Source organism: Argiope bruennichi, chromosome 10 (genome assembly GCF_947563725.1).
Source record: "Argiope bruennichi chromosome 10, qqArgBrue1.1, whole genome shotgun sequence".
Classification (NCBI taxonomy): Eukaryota; Metazoa; Arthropoda; class Arachnida; order Araneae; family Araneidae; genus Argiope; species Argiope bruennichi.
The window spans coordinates 35456163-35469254 of record NC_079160.1 but is presented as its reverse complement, the minus strand read 5'-3'; the positions used below and the strand labels follow the sequence as shown (position 1 = coordinate 35469254).

General features: G+C 37.6%; 22 non-coding genes across 22 annotated transcripts; 2 read left to right on the top strand and 20 right to left on the bottom strand.

The window, feature by feature from the left end:
* Positions 1-45: 45 nt before the first annotated feature.
* Positions 46-118, bottom strand: Trnat-ugu (transfer RNA threonine (anticodon UGU)). The gene has a single exon. It is a non-coding gene; the product is annotated as a tRNA-Thr (tRNA).
* An 87-nt stretch (positions 119-205) lies between these two features.
* On the bottom strand, positions 206-278 carry Trnat-ugu (transfer RNA threonine (anticodon UGU)). Its single transcript has one exon. It is a non-coding gene; the product is annotated as a tRNA-Thr (tRNA).
* A 248-nt stretch (positions 279-526) lies between these two features.
* On the bottom strand, positions 527-600 carry Trnat-ugu (transfer RNA threonine (anticodon UGU)). The gene has a single exon. It is a non-coding gene; the product is annotated as a tRNA-Thr (tRNA).
* Positions 601-687: 87 nt separating this feature from the next.
* On the bottom strand, positions 688-760 carry Trnat-ugu (transfer RNA threonine (anticodon UGU)). The gene has a single exon. It is a non-coding gene; the product is annotated as a tRNA-Thr (tRNA).
* Positions 761-847: 87 nt separating this feature from the next.
* Positions 848-920, bottom strand: Trnat-ugu (transfer RNA threonine (anticodon UGU)). Its single transcript has one exon. It is a non-coding gene; the product is annotated as a tRNA-Thr (tRNA).
* Positions 921-1007: 87 nt separating this feature from the next.
* Trnat-ugu (transfer RNA threonine (anticodon UGU)) lies at positions 1008-1080 on the bottom strand. The gene has a single exon. It is a non-coding gene; the product is annotated as a tRNA-Thr (tRNA).
* Positions 1081-1167: 87 nt separating this feature from the next.
* On the bottom strand, positions 1168-1240 carry Trnat-cgu (transfer RNA threonine (anticodon CGU)). Its single transcript has one exon. It is a non-coding gene; the product is annotated as a tRNA-Thr (tRNA).
* Positions 1241-1648: 408 nt separating this feature from the next.
* On the bottom strand, positions 1649-1721 carry Trnat-cgu (transfer RNA threonine (anticodon CGU)). Its single transcript has one exon. It is a non-coding gene; the product is annotated as a tRNA-Thr (tRNA).
* Positions 1722-1809: 88 nt separating this feature from the next.
* Positions 1810-1882, bottom strand: Trnat-cgu (transfer RNA threonine (anticodon CGU)). The gene has a single exon. It is a non-coding gene; the product is annotated as a tRNA-Thr (tRNA).
* An 87-nt stretch (positions 1883-1969) lies between these two features.
* Trnat-ugu (transfer RNA threonine (anticodon UGU)) lies at positions 1970-2042 on the bottom strand. Its single transcript has one exon. It is a non-coding gene; the product is annotated as a tRNA-Thr (tRNA).
* Positions 2043-2129: 87 nt separating this feature from the next.
* Positions 2130-2203, bottom strand: Trnat-ugu (transfer RNA threonine (anticodon UGU)). Its single transcript has one exon. It is a non-coding gene; the product is annotated as a tRNA-Thr (tRNA).
* Positions 2204-2290: 87 nt separating this feature from the next.
* On the bottom strand, positions 2291-2363 carry Trnat-cgu (transfer RNA threonine (anticodon CGU)). The gene has a single exon. It is a non-coding gene; the product is annotated as a tRNA-Thr (tRNA).
* An 88-nt stretch (positions 2364-2451) lies between these two features.
* Trnat-cgu (transfer RNA threonine (anticodon CGU)) lies at positions 2452-2524 on the bottom strand. The gene has a single exon. It is a non-coding gene; the product is annotated as a tRNA-Thr (tRNA).
* An 87-nt stretch (positions 2525-2611) lies between these two features.
* Trnat-ugu (transfer RNA threonine (anticodon UGU)) lies at positions 2612-2684 on the bottom strand. Its single transcript has one exon. It is a non-coding gene; the product is annotated as a tRNA-Thr (tRNA).
* Positions 2685-2771: 87 nt separating this feature from the next.
* Positions 2772-2844, bottom strand: Trnat-ugu (transfer RNA threonine (anticodon UGU)). The gene has a single exon. It is a non-coding gene; the product is annotated as a tRNA-Thr (tRNA).
* An 87-nt stretch (positions 2845-2931) lies between these two features.
* Trnat-cgu (transfer RNA threonine (anticodon CGU)) lies at positions 2932-3004 on the bottom strand. Its single transcript has one exon. It is a non-coding gene; the product is annotated as a tRNA-Thr (tRNA).
* An 87-nt stretch (positions 3005-3091) lies between these two features.
* On the bottom strand, positions 3092-3164 carry Trnat-ugu (transfer RNA threonine (anticodon UGU)). The gene has a single exon. It is a non-coding gene; the product is annotated as a tRNA-Thr (tRNA).
* Positions 3165-3251: 87 nt separating this feature from the next.
* On the bottom strand, positions 3252-3324 carry Trnat-cgu (transfer RNA threonine (anticodon CGU)). Its single transcript has one exon. It is a non-coding gene; the product is annotated as a tRNA-Thr (tRNA).
* An 87-nt stretch (positions 3325-3411) lies between these two features.
* Positions 3412-3484, bottom strand: Trnat-ugu (transfer RNA threonine (anticodon UGU)). Its single transcript has one exon. It is a non-coding gene; the product is annotated as a tRNA-Thr (tRNA).
* An 87-nt stretch (positions 3485-3571) lies between these two features.
* Trnat-cgu (transfer RNA threonine (anticodon CGU)) lies at positions 3572-3644 on the bottom strand. The gene has a single exon. It is a non-coding gene; the product is annotated as a tRNA-Thr (tRNA).
* Positions 3645-11690: 8046 nt separating this feature from the next.
* On the top strand, positions 11691-11764 carry Trnan-guu (transfer RNA asparagine (anticodon GUU)). The gene has a single exon. It is a non-coding gene; the product is annotated as a tRNA-Asn (tRNA).
* Positions 11765-12490: 726 nt separating this feature from the next.
* Positions 12491-12564, top strand: Trnan-guu (transfer RNA asparagine (anticodon GUU)). Its single transcript has one exon. It is a non-coding gene; the product is annotated as a tRNA-Asn (tRNA).
* Positions 12565-13092: the final 528 nt, after the last annotated feature.

The window sequence follows — 13092 nt, the reverse complement described above, 5'->3', positions numbered from 1 at the left end:
AAATGACATCCACACACGTAAAAGTGAAAAAATACGCTATGCTCTAGCCACCATTGAGGATTGAACCCACGACCGCAGGTTTACAAGACCAGTGCTCTAACCACTGAGCTATAGTGGCTAAGTTAGCATTTTCGCCCTGAAGCAAAGATAAACTTTTTACAAATGACATCCACACACGTAAAAGTGAAAAAATACGCTATGCTCTAGCCACTAGTGAGGATTGAACTCACTACCCCTGGTTTACAAGACCAGTGCTCTAACCACTGAGCTATAGTGGCTACGTTAGCATTTTCGCCCTGAAGCAAAGATAAACTTTTTACAAATGACATCCACACACGTAAAAGTGAAAAAATACGCTATGCTGCAGCCACCAGTGAGGATTGAACTCCCGACCCCGGGTTAACGAGACCAGTTCTCTAACCACTGAGCTATGATGGCTACGTTAGCACCTTTACCCCTGAAGCAAAGATAAACTTTTTACAAATGACATCCACACACGTAAAAGTGAAAAAATACGCTATGCTCTAACCACTAGTGAGGATTGAACCCACGACCACTGGCTTACAAGACCAGTGCTCTAACCACCTGAGTTATAGTGGCTACGTTAGCACCTTCGCCCTGAAGCAAAGATAAACTTTTTACAAATGACATCCACGCACGTAAAAGTGAAAAAATACGCTATGCTCTAGCCACCAGCGAGGATTGAACTCACGACCCCTGGTTTACAAGACCAGTGCTCTAACCACTGAGCTATAGTGGCTACGTTAGCACCTTCGCACTGAAGCAAAGATAAACTTTTTACAAATGACATCCACACACGTAAAAGTGAAAAAATACGCTATGCTCTAGCCACTAGTGAGGATTGAACTCACGACCCCTGGTTTACAAGACCAGTGCTCTAACCACTGAGCTATAGTGGCTACGTTAGCATTTTCGCCCTGAAGCAAAGATAAACTTTTTACAAATGACATCCACACACGTAAAAGTGAAAAAATACGCTATGCTCTAGCCACTAGTGAGGATTGAACTCACGACCCCTGGTTTACAAGACCAGTGCTCTAACCACTGAGCTATAGTGGCTACGTTAGCATTTTCGCCCTGAAGCAAAGATAAACTTTTTACAAATGACAACCACACACGTAAAAGTGAAAAAATACGCTATGCTGCAGCCACCAGTGAGGATTGAACTCCCGACCCCGGGTTTACGAGACCAGTTCTCTAACCACTGAGCTATGATGGCTACGTTAGCACCTTCACCCCTGAAGCAAAGATAAACTCTTTACAAATGACATCCACACACGTAAAAGTGAAAAAATAAGCTACGCTCTAGCCACCATTGAGGATTGAACTCACGACCGCTGGTTTACAAGACCAGTGCTCTAACCACTGACTTATAGTGGCTACGTTAGCACCTTCGCCCTGAAGCAAAGATAAACTTTTTACAAATGACATCCACACACGTAAAAGTGAAAAAATACGCTATGCTCTAACCACTAGTGAGGATTGAACCCAGACCACTGGCTTACAAGACCAGTGCTCTAACCACCTCAGTTATAGTGGCTACGTTAGCACCTTCGCCCTGAAGCAAGGATAAACTTTTTACAAATGACATCCACACACGTAAAAGTGAAAAAATACGCTATGCTCTAGCCACCAGTGAGGATTGAACTCACGACCCCTGGTTTACGAGACCAGTTCTCTAACCACTGAGCTATAATGGCTACGTTAGCACCTTCGCCCCTGAAGCAAAGATAAACTTTTTACAAATGACATCCACACACGTAAAAGTTAAAAAATACGCTATGCTCTAGCCACCAGTGAGGATTGAACTCACGACCCCTGGTTTACGAGACCAGTGCTCTAAGCACTGAGCTATAGTGGCTACGTTAGCACCTTCGCCCTGAAGCAAAGATAAACTTTTTACAAATGACAACCACACACCGTAAAGTGAAAAAATACGCTATGCTCTAGCCACTAGTGAGGATTGAACTCACGACCCCTGGTTTACAAGACCAGTGCTCTAACCACTGAGCTATAGTGGCTACGTTAGCATCTTCGCCCTGAAGCAAAGATAAACTTTTTACAAATGACATCCACACACGTAAAAGTGAAAAAATACGCTATGCTCTAACCACTAGTGAGGATTGAACCCACGACCACTGGCTTACAAGACCAGTGCTCTAACCACCTGAGTTATAGTGGCTACGTTAGCACCTTCGCCCTGAAGCAAAGATAAACTTTTTACAAATGACATCCACGCACGTAAAAGTGAAAAAATACGCTATGCTCTAGCCACCAGTGAGGATTGAACTCACGACCCCTGGTTTACGAGACCAGTTCTCTAACCACTGAGCTATAATGGCTACGTTAGCACCTTCGCCCCTGAAGCAAAGATAAACTTTTTACAAATGACATCCACACACGTAAAAGTTAAAAAATACGCTATGCTCTAGCCACCAGTGAGGATTGAACTCACGACCCCTGGTTTACGAGACCAGTGCTCTAAGCACTGAGCTATAGTGGCTACGTTAGCACCTTCGCCCTGAAGCAAAGATAAACTTTTTACAAATGACAACCACACACCGTAAAGTGAAAAAATACGCTATGCTCTAGCCACCAGTGAGGATTGAACTCACGACCCCTGGTTTACAAGACCAGTGCTCTATCCACTGAGCTATAGTGGCTACGTTAGCATTTTCGCCCTGAAGCAAAGATAAACTTTTTACAAATGACATCCACACACGTAAAAGTGAAAAAATACGCTATGCTCTAGCCACCAGTGAGGATTGAACTCACGACCCCTGGTTTACAAGACCAGTGCTCTATCCACTGAGCTATAGTGGCTACGTTAGCATCTTCGCCCTGAAGCAAAGATAAACTTTTTACAAATGACATCCACACACGTAAAAGTGAAAAAATACGCTATGCTCTAGCCACCAGTGAGGATTGAACTCACGACCCCTGGTTTACGAGACAAGTGCTCTTACCACTGAGCTATAGTGGCTACGTTAGCACCTTCGCCCTGAAGCAAAGATAAACTTTTTACAAATGACATCCACACACGTAAAAGTGAAAAACTACGCTATGCTCTAGCCACTAGTGAGGATTGAACTCACGACCCCTGGTTTACAAGACCAGTGCTCTAACCACTGAGCTATAGTGGCTACGTTAGCATCTTCGCCCTGAAGCAAAGATAAACTTTTTACAAATGACATCCACACACGTAAAAGTGAAAAAATACGCTATGCTCTAGCCACCAGTGAGGATTGAACTCACGACCCCTGGTTTACGAGACAAGTGCTCTTACCACTGAGCTATAGTGGCTACGTTAGCACCTTCGCCCTGAAGCAAAGATAAACTTTTTACAAATGACATCCACACACGTAAAAGTGAAAAACTACGCTATGCTCTAGCCACTAGTGAGGATTGAACTCACGACCCCTGGTTTACAAGACCAGTGCTCTAACCACTGAGCTATAGTGGCTACGTTAGCATCTTCGCCCTGAAGCAAAGATAAACTTTTTACAAATGACATCCACACACGTAAAAGTGAAAAAATACGCTATGTTCTAGCCACCAGTGAGGATTGAACTCACGACCCCTGGTTTACGAGACAAGTGCTCTTACCACTGAGCTATGGTGGCTTCGATGCTCGTTCTTCTGTATACAAAAATAAAACCAAAACTTTTGAAAACCAGCTTTTGTTGTTTAAACAGTAAACAATACCGTAAACTTTTATGACGTAAATACGTCATGTTAAGTACTTTTTTTGCTCTAATAGTTTTCGAGTTAATCTACTCATTTATGTGCATGTAATATTTACTCAAAAACAGTGTTAACTCTTTTTTTTTCTTTTCTTTGTGTTGATTTTTTTTTGGGGAGGGGATGGAGAGAAAGAGTACGAAGAAATCAGGAAACTATCTATTCAGTCAATTCATATCTGCTAATTCTGGAATTAGTAAATTCTGTTTTAAAAGACGTTTGCCTTTTCATTTAATTTGTCAAGGCACGAGCAAAAGTATTTGTCATAAACCATAGCGCAAAATCGTATGTTTTTTTTCTCTCTCTCTCTCTTTTTTAAATTTACTTTTATATGTCATGATTCCAATCAAAAAAAGTTTTGAAAGTGGAAAACACGACAAAATTAAATAATTTTTGCTTTAAGCTGAAACCTTTATATTTGAGGAGCAATCTTTTAGTTGGATATTTTAATAATTATTATTCGATTTCACTTAATAGTAAATTTTAAAATTATCATTTACAATATGGCGGAGAGTTTAATGAAGAAAATAATCATCCGTAATTCATCTTGATTCTTAATTAAATCAATTAATGGAATCAATTTTGTGCCACGTAGTATACTTAGGTTGTAGGTTGCGGCTATTCATCTTCATAATGACTGTGCAACCTTCCGGCAGGAAATGTTATGCATTGGCATAGGACAATGTTTGGTAACTTTCGTTATAAAATTTTAATAGTTTGTCAGGTGATTTAGAAAGTCACTGGAGTTGGCCTCGTTTAAATATGATTTCATTTCTGACAAGCTTCTAATACACCACCAAAAATTTTATTTAAAAAATATGAATCTGCATATACAACAGTAACATGTAATTGACAAGCAATAGAATGTATAACAGACAACAATGGTGAATGTGCGATATACAACATTCAATTAGAAATCAAATGGTTTGTGCAATTGTATTTATCGCGTATCTCGTGAACTACCTCCATTTCAATAAGTGTGTGGTTTTGATAAGTTTCTAATACACCATTGAATATTAAAAAGCAATGATGAATATACAAATACCAAATAGTTTCTTCCTCCTTGCCTGAAGGCATACGGAATTCAGTGAATGATCTGGGGCTATGTAACAGAACTATAGTAGGGCCATCATCGGCTACGGTACAACTCCTCCCGTAGGAAGCATGTCCGTTCATAGGCAAGGAGAGGACAAACCCACGCCATTATTATACCTACCAAATAGTGAGAACCAATCACCACATCGGAAGATTTTCATTCCCATATCTCAGATGCCCTCCGTTAGAATATGATGAATATATAAAAGGAAATAATAGAACGTTTAATAAACAATAATTATGTGCAAGACAAGCAATAAAGTGTGTAATAAAGAAGCAATAGAACGGTAATAGGTAATAAAATGTGTGATAGACAAATAATAGATGCGTAATAGGCAACGATAGTGAACTTATATTCAAACTGTTTAGAAAATTGTGTTTGTGATGTCATCGAGAAGTCACGTGATTTAACGCCATTTTAGTATTGTATACTTCTGACAAGCTTCTAAAGACCACTGAGTATTCAAAAAAGTGCTGAACGTGCAATAGACAGTAATAGACATGCAATAGAAGGGACAATAAATAAATAATGGAACATGTAATAGATGGATGATAGATTCCGCAATGGACAACCTTTTTCTTTAGAAGTTTAATTGTTTGCGAAGTAGCTTTTGTCGTGTAGTTAAGAAGACTTGTGAAATGATTACATCTCAAAATTTGTGTGCTTCTATACCACTGAATATTTTTTTAAAGATATGGTGCAATAGATAACGTCCGGTTCGAAAATAAACAATTTCTGCGTTTGATTGTGATTGCAAAAATCTCGTACATTGACTCTATTTCACAAATAAATGAATTTGTGGAGGAATAGGTACTGTTTATCATTATATAAAGAAATGCATAAAAATTTCAGAAATAAGAAAAAAATCTGAAAATTGGAAATAATGACTCAAGTACAGTATTGATCGTACCAGATAATTTTAAAACTTCAAAGGACATGATGTTAAAAAATGTCAGTTTTTGATGATGGCTTATTCCTTATTTAATAGGAAGATAGTTGAACGGAAAGATGAGAAGAAAGGTTTGTGATTCACCACTTTGTGACTAGAGGCCAGTTGCCGCCAAGAGGATATCAGTTTGGTGAATCGGTCAGTGCTATGGACGGACTATGCTAAAGATAGCATTCGGCCATAATAAATCCTGCCGATACTGCTACGTTTCATTGATGGTGAGGTGGTCGGCTTTACACAAGAAGAAGAAGTGACACAATTTCAATAAGTTGTTGTTGTTATTTATACCCCTTTACAAACCCGCTGGCGAACTGTCAGTGATTTAGACCGAGTGTGCAGTGTCTTCTGAGGGCGAAGCCCCTGAGCACCCGAAGGCAGAAGTCTGACTTCTAGCTCATACGGAGATGACACACACATTCGCTTGCACAACCCCTTTTTACAGGGGAGCTCTTTCATACACCGCACCGATAGAACACAGAGTAAAAAACAACTATGCCAGAACCAGGATTCGAACTAGATCACAGGGAAGACGCACTACCCCTAGGCCAGGTCGCTGGCTCAATAAGTGTGTGCTTCAAACAAGCACCTAAAATATCAAATAAATATTTTTTTTCAAAAAAATCCCCAATCATTATCAAGGAAAAAAGAAGAAAGAAAGATCTACACTTATTGTTTTTTCTGATTGAGGCCACGCGAATGATTAAACCTGAAAGAAATGGAACCAAAACTCTGAGAAATCAATTAAAAGTTTCAAGACACAATTACCATCATCGCACATTCACCTTCATTACGCTGGAAAAAAGAATACTATAATTATGCGCGTAACTGTTACCAGAAGCAGCGTCACTAAGCGATTACGCGAACACGAAATGAATTAAAAAGTAACGAACTCTTCGTGCGACGGCATGACACCCCACCATCAGCAGCAATTAACTCGCAAGCCGGCTTCCTGTTTTGGCTCGCACAAAGGCGAATTAACTCAAAAACCACCTTAATGACACGAGTATTAACTTTTACTCGCTGATTGTCCCAAATGGGGTAGAATTGACTCCCGGTGTTAATTCGAAATGAAGTCCTTACTTTCTCTGTTAATGACGTTGGCACGTTCCTGGTGGGGTCATTGTTTCAAGAAATTGTGTAAATTTGTTTGTTGGCGCTTCGAGTAACAGAGAAAAGTATAATTGAGTTTTAAATAAGTTGATTCAGAAGTGTTTGTAGTGAGTCGGATTCGGCGAACATTATTCACACAAAGAAGGTGTTTTCTTCTTAAGTTTATAATCATGTCACGGTGATTGTGGCCAAATATGACTCATTTCGACCATGTAGAGAATGGTCACATGGTCTAACACCCTGAATAAGTCTCTAATAAATTTAAAAGCAGCTGATGTATTTGGAGAATGTTTCATTTTATTCGTTGAATGACAGTATCGCAGGTATGTTTCTGTACATTTGATGACAAAAGAAACATCTATTTGAAATAAGCAGCTTTCGTAAGTTGTATATTCAGTCAGTGACTGTTTTTCAAACAAGTGCAACAGATACTAGTTGTTGAGAGACGTTAATATAATATATATTCATTTTCTCAACAATACGTAAACGTTACAAGTAAAAAAAGTAAGAAATAGAAACCAACACTAACAAAAGTGATACCACTCAAGGTAAAAGTTATTGTACTAAAATGTTTGCTTGCTTAACCCAATACTAGCCTCGTATTTTGAAATCTTGAAATCTTAAATTCTATTCGATGTACTTCATAATGTTAAATTATGTAAAATACGTAATAATTAGTTAGGGGATTGTCTGGAAAACAATTTTGCGCATGTGGGTATATATCAGAATCTACCGATGGGACAAGGGGGTTATAAAGGAGGGGACAGTACAGCAATCGTCTTTAATAACACTATTACGTTCAGCAACATCACGTTGGTGTTTCACGAATTTTTACTTATTTTGTGAATTAGGTAAATTCCTATATTAAGACTACCTATTGTAATGGCTCTTATGACAAGACTTCGGAATAATTTCTTCAGTTCTTCACTGCTCGGGGTCCCTAGAATCTAAAATCACCCTTCGTTCAAAAGTTGCAAATGTCATCCTGTGAATAGGATAACTAGAGTAATTTTGTTTGGATTTTAATTGGCTTGGAATATGTTGTTAGAAATGTAAAAATCTCGGACGAGTTCGTAAATAATCCAACCAGCTTAAAGGGGGTCGAAATTTTCACTTCGCTATAATTTTCTTAATATTGAAAATAGAAAAATAAATTCAATTAGTCAAATTAGCATCTCATTAAGACGAACAACATTATTTAAAATGTTTCGATAATTGAAATATCTTAGAAGTTAGGGGCTGAAAAGAGATTTTCAAGCTCTAATTTTGATTGTTTCTAATGTCAACAATTTATGATGCCAGAAAATCACTTTTAACTAGATAATAATGTAAAAGAGTCTGCCTTTCTCTTCCAACTTGCCGATAGGAAATTTTATTTTATTTTATTTTAATTATTTATTGTTAATTATTATTTGTTTCAGGAAAATTACTATTGGCATAATTATTTATATATCTATTTTATGGAAATGAAAATTTATGATCTTCCGAAACTTTGAAAAGCTGACGGTGACAAACCAAAGATTCATGATCAGAAAGTATAGTTTCATCCATTTTACTTTTTTAAAGGCCTGAAGTTGATGAATGAGTTGGAGCAGGGATAAAAATAAATATTATATCCTTATATTATATCCTGAACATCACTGAATTTTAATTCGCCGTTTAGTTTCGAGTTGACGTAGTCATGTTAAGGTGGCATTTTGAAGCAATACCATATCTGTTTTAGCATGGATCTCACTTTTTTGTACTATGATCAAATAAAAGGATGGCATTTGTTCCGGCTAGTAATAAGGACTCAATGAACCTATAAATATATATAATTATGCTGTATGTTTCCAAACAAAGAGACCTTTCGCGCTTTATCGAGTGTTGCGCCCAGAAAGTCCAAGTTGCACAGTCTCCGATTTTGATTTTGTCAAAAATGGGAACAGGATGTAAGTTTGTGGAAATATTCATCATGTGTTAAGAAGGCATCGAAATATTAACAGCTTTTTGACGTAAACAAAATACCGTGATTCAAAAAAAAAAAAAAAAAAGCTGGAAATCAACATTGGAAAAAAAAAAGGAAGAAATTCTGAAAAGACTTCTTGTTACTCATTGCGTATCATCTCAATGCGGAACAGGATGGTTCAAAAGTGATAGGGACAGAATGTACAATTGAACATCCTTCCACAAGTGAACTGAGGCTTTTGTATGACTGACCACTGCATGTTCTACCATCCAGCCATTATCGGCCTTAGGAAGACCCGGGCCTATTTGAAAATAATACTATATAGCCATCCTGGTTAACAATAAAATTGCAACACAAGATACCCCCCCCCCTTCTAATTCTTTTCACATTTTAAAACTTGAATTGAGATTTTTAAAAAAAGAAAAAACAGTGGACTTTAAAAAGAAAAATTGCGTATAAATTATTTTTGCTTTATTTATTTATTAAAATTTTTTTAACGAGTTCAGACATTTTTATTGTTTTATTCGTGATGTAATCTATCAGTATAGCGCTTTGACTTTTTCTATTTATGATGTAAAAATAAATTTAAATCAGAAAAAAAACACTATCTAGAAGATTAAGGTGTATGTACACACTTAAAACTTCGAAAATCGTTCAAAATATCGAATATTTTTTTTATTGCTTAATAATGTTCTCAATGTTCTCTGATCCTTTAGCTTTCAAACGATACCAAGATGTTATCAATATTCGAAATATTTCTCGAGTTATAATTATTTTTCTTGAGGTGCTTTCATTAAAAACTCTAGTAACGGTGTTTTTAAAACTCATTTTATGAAGAATGATATTTTCCCACTATGTTGCTTCATTCAAACAATCATAACTCAACAAGAAATGAACCAAATACAGTTATTTATACATCAAAATAATCTGTGTAAAATAGCGGATGTCATGTGCCTCAATCAAAATTATATTTATAGAAATAAATTTTTAATAGCTATTTAAAAGTTAAAATGACAGAAAAAATCTGGCTTCTTCTATTCATCGTTGATGAAAAAATTGTTTTAAAAAAACTGTATATTTTTATAACTTGATTGAGGCAGACAACATGAAGACTAATATTAGGCATAATTTCCAACTAGAATTGTGTGTCTGTACAAATTAGAATTTAAGATATCATGTTTCAAAAAATAGGCTAATTAGCTCATTAAATATTATTTAATTAATTAATAATTAGTGTAATATGGTTTTTTCTCACTGAAATGAATTTAATCATATATTAATGGCCTACTGTAAAAAAACTGGATTTTTAAAGTTAAAATTAAAAAAAAAATCTTCTAGTGTGTACGTACACCTTAATGTAAAGCCACGTTCCGACGACTTGTGGCCTTTACAGATATGGTCATAAATCGTCCAACTGACCCATTATTGGACCAATCCCGCCTGTAGACGCGGCTCGGAGTTTCCCTCAAATTGTCGGAAAACTGAATAGTCATCAAAGAACCCCAGTAAACCGCAAGAAATGGGAAAGTGGGGAAAGTGTGGCTATCTCCAGACGCGCACAGGTCGTTGAAACGAGGCTTGAATGGGACATAAGATCTATCTACAAAGAAAGACTGAATACATTAGTTTCTCCTAGATGTTATTGGGACCACATCTTTTCAGCAAAGAAGGGAAAGATAAATGACTTCCTTAAATTCCTTTCATTACAATTCTGAACCTTTTGCGTCTTTTTGCCTATCCCACTTTTATCACGTAACAAAAATGTACTCTGAAGATAGATCCCTTTGTAGCGGGGCTCAACTTGTAATAATCAGTCCAATCGGCTAAAAGCTAGCTCTGCACTTAGGGGCAAAATGTTGATGTAATATGATGCTTATTGTTAAGACATAAAATAAGAGAATGAGATGTATTGTTTTTTTACAACTTTCAAAAACAATTAACTTCATTACAAGTATTAAACACCACAAAAAGGAAATTTTATTCTCAACCAAGATAGTTACTGATATTACAATCTAGCGTATATTAACACGTTTAGACGTATATCTTCTGCCATGGAAAGACATCAATACTCTTAAAATATTCGCAAAATTACTTTCAAACATCTTTTGTGAAATGAATAGGTAATCTGATTTAAAATGTGATAACAAGAATTTCAAACCAAAATAAAAAATAAAAAAAAAATCTCAAAAATGTAGGAGCGAAAACACAAGCAATCGAAAATTTCATAAGCAGGAATAACAAATTATCATAGCAAAACTTTTGTTTTGTGATTGTTAGATTTAATACTGGCATACCTCACTTTTCAACCAATATATCATCCCTGTGGTCATTATAGGAAAAATTATCCGTCCAATCTGGCTATTCGTAATTACTCTAAGTGTACGAACCAATTTACACAGATGTGCAGAACAGCAGATTTGTTCTATCCGATTTATTATCGTTCGGCTGTTAACCGAAAGGTTGGTGGTTCGAGCACACCCGGGGGCGAATTTATATTAGAAAGGATTAAAAATTTGTGCTGCTGAAGAAATCTTCACAGCAGATGTGTTGTTTCCGATTTATTTACTTAAGTCTCTTTCTTCCTCTTTGGAGACGAATGAAAAACGATGCATCACAGGAGCCTCCGTGGCGCAATCGGCTAGCGCGTTCGGATGTTAACTGAGAAGTTGGTGGTTCGAGCCCACCCAGGGGCGAATTTATTTTAGAAAGGATTAAAAATATGTGCTGCTGAAGAAATCTTCACAGCACATGTGTTGTTTCCGATTTATTTACTGAAGTCTCTTTCTTCCTGTTTGGAGACGAATGAAAAAGTATCCATCATAGGAGCCTCCGTGGCGCAATCGGCTAGCGTGTTCGGCTGTTAACCGAAAGGTTGGTGGTTCGAGCCCACCCGGGGGCGAGTTTCATTTATAAAGGATTAAAAATATGTGCTGCTGAAGAAATCTTCACAGCAGATGTGTTGTTTCCGATACATTTACTTAAGTGTCTTTCTCTCTGTTTGGAGACGAATGGAAAACAATGCATCACAGGAGCCTCCGTGGCGCAATCGGCTACAGCGTTCGGCTGTTAATCGGAAGGTTGGTGGTTCGAGCCCATCCGGGGGCGGATTTATTTTATAAACAATTAAAAATATGTGCTGCTGAAGAACTCTTCACAGCAGATGTGTTTTCCGATATTTTTTACGTCTCTTTCTTCCTCTTTGCAGACGAATGAAAAACTATGCATCACAGGAGCCTCCGTGGCGCAATCGGCTGTTAACCGAAATGTTGGTGGTTAGAGCCCACCCGGGGGCGAATTTATTTTAGAAAGGATTAAAAATATGTGCTGCTGAAGAAATCTTCACAGCAGATGTGTTGTTTCCGATTTTACTTACGTCTCTTTCTTCTTCTTTGGAGACGAATGAAAAACAATGCATCACAGGAGAATCTGTAGCGCAATCGGCTAGCGCATACGGCTGTTTACCGAAAGGTTGGTGGTTCGAGCCCACCCGGGGGCGAATTTATTTTAGAAAGAATTAAAAATATGTGCTGCTGAAGAAATCTTCACAGCAGATGTGTTTTTTCCGATTTTACTTCCGTCTCTTTGTTCCTCTTTGGAGCCGAATGAAAAAGAATGCCGAACCGGAGCCTCCGTGGCGATATCGGCTAACGCATTCGGCTGTTAACCGAAAGGTTGGTGGTTCGAGCCCACCCGGGGGCGAATTTATTTTAGAAAGAATTAAAAATATGTGCTGCTGAAGAAATCTTCACAGCAGATGTGTTGTTTCCGAGTTTACTTACGTCTCTTTCTTCCTCTTTGGAGACGAATGAAAAAGAATACTTCACAGGAGCCTCCGTTACGCAATCCGCTAGCGCGTTTTGCTGTTAACCGAAAGGTTGGTGTTCCGAGCCCACCCTGGGGCGAATTTATTTTAGAAAGGATTAAAAATATGTGCTGCTGAAGAAATCTTCACAGCAGATGTGTTGTTTGCGATTTTACTTACGTCTCTTTATTCCTCTTTGGAGACGAACGAAAAAGGATGCCGAATAGGAGCCTCCGTGGCGCGTTCGGCTGTTAACCGAAAGGTTGGGGGTTCGAGCCCACCCGGGGGCGAGTTTATTTTAGAAAGAATTAAAAATATGTGCTGCTAAAGAAATCTTCACAGCAGATGTGCTGTTTCCGATTTTGCTTACGTCTCTTTCTTCCTTTTTGGAGACGAATGAAAAACAATGCAACACAGGAGCCTCC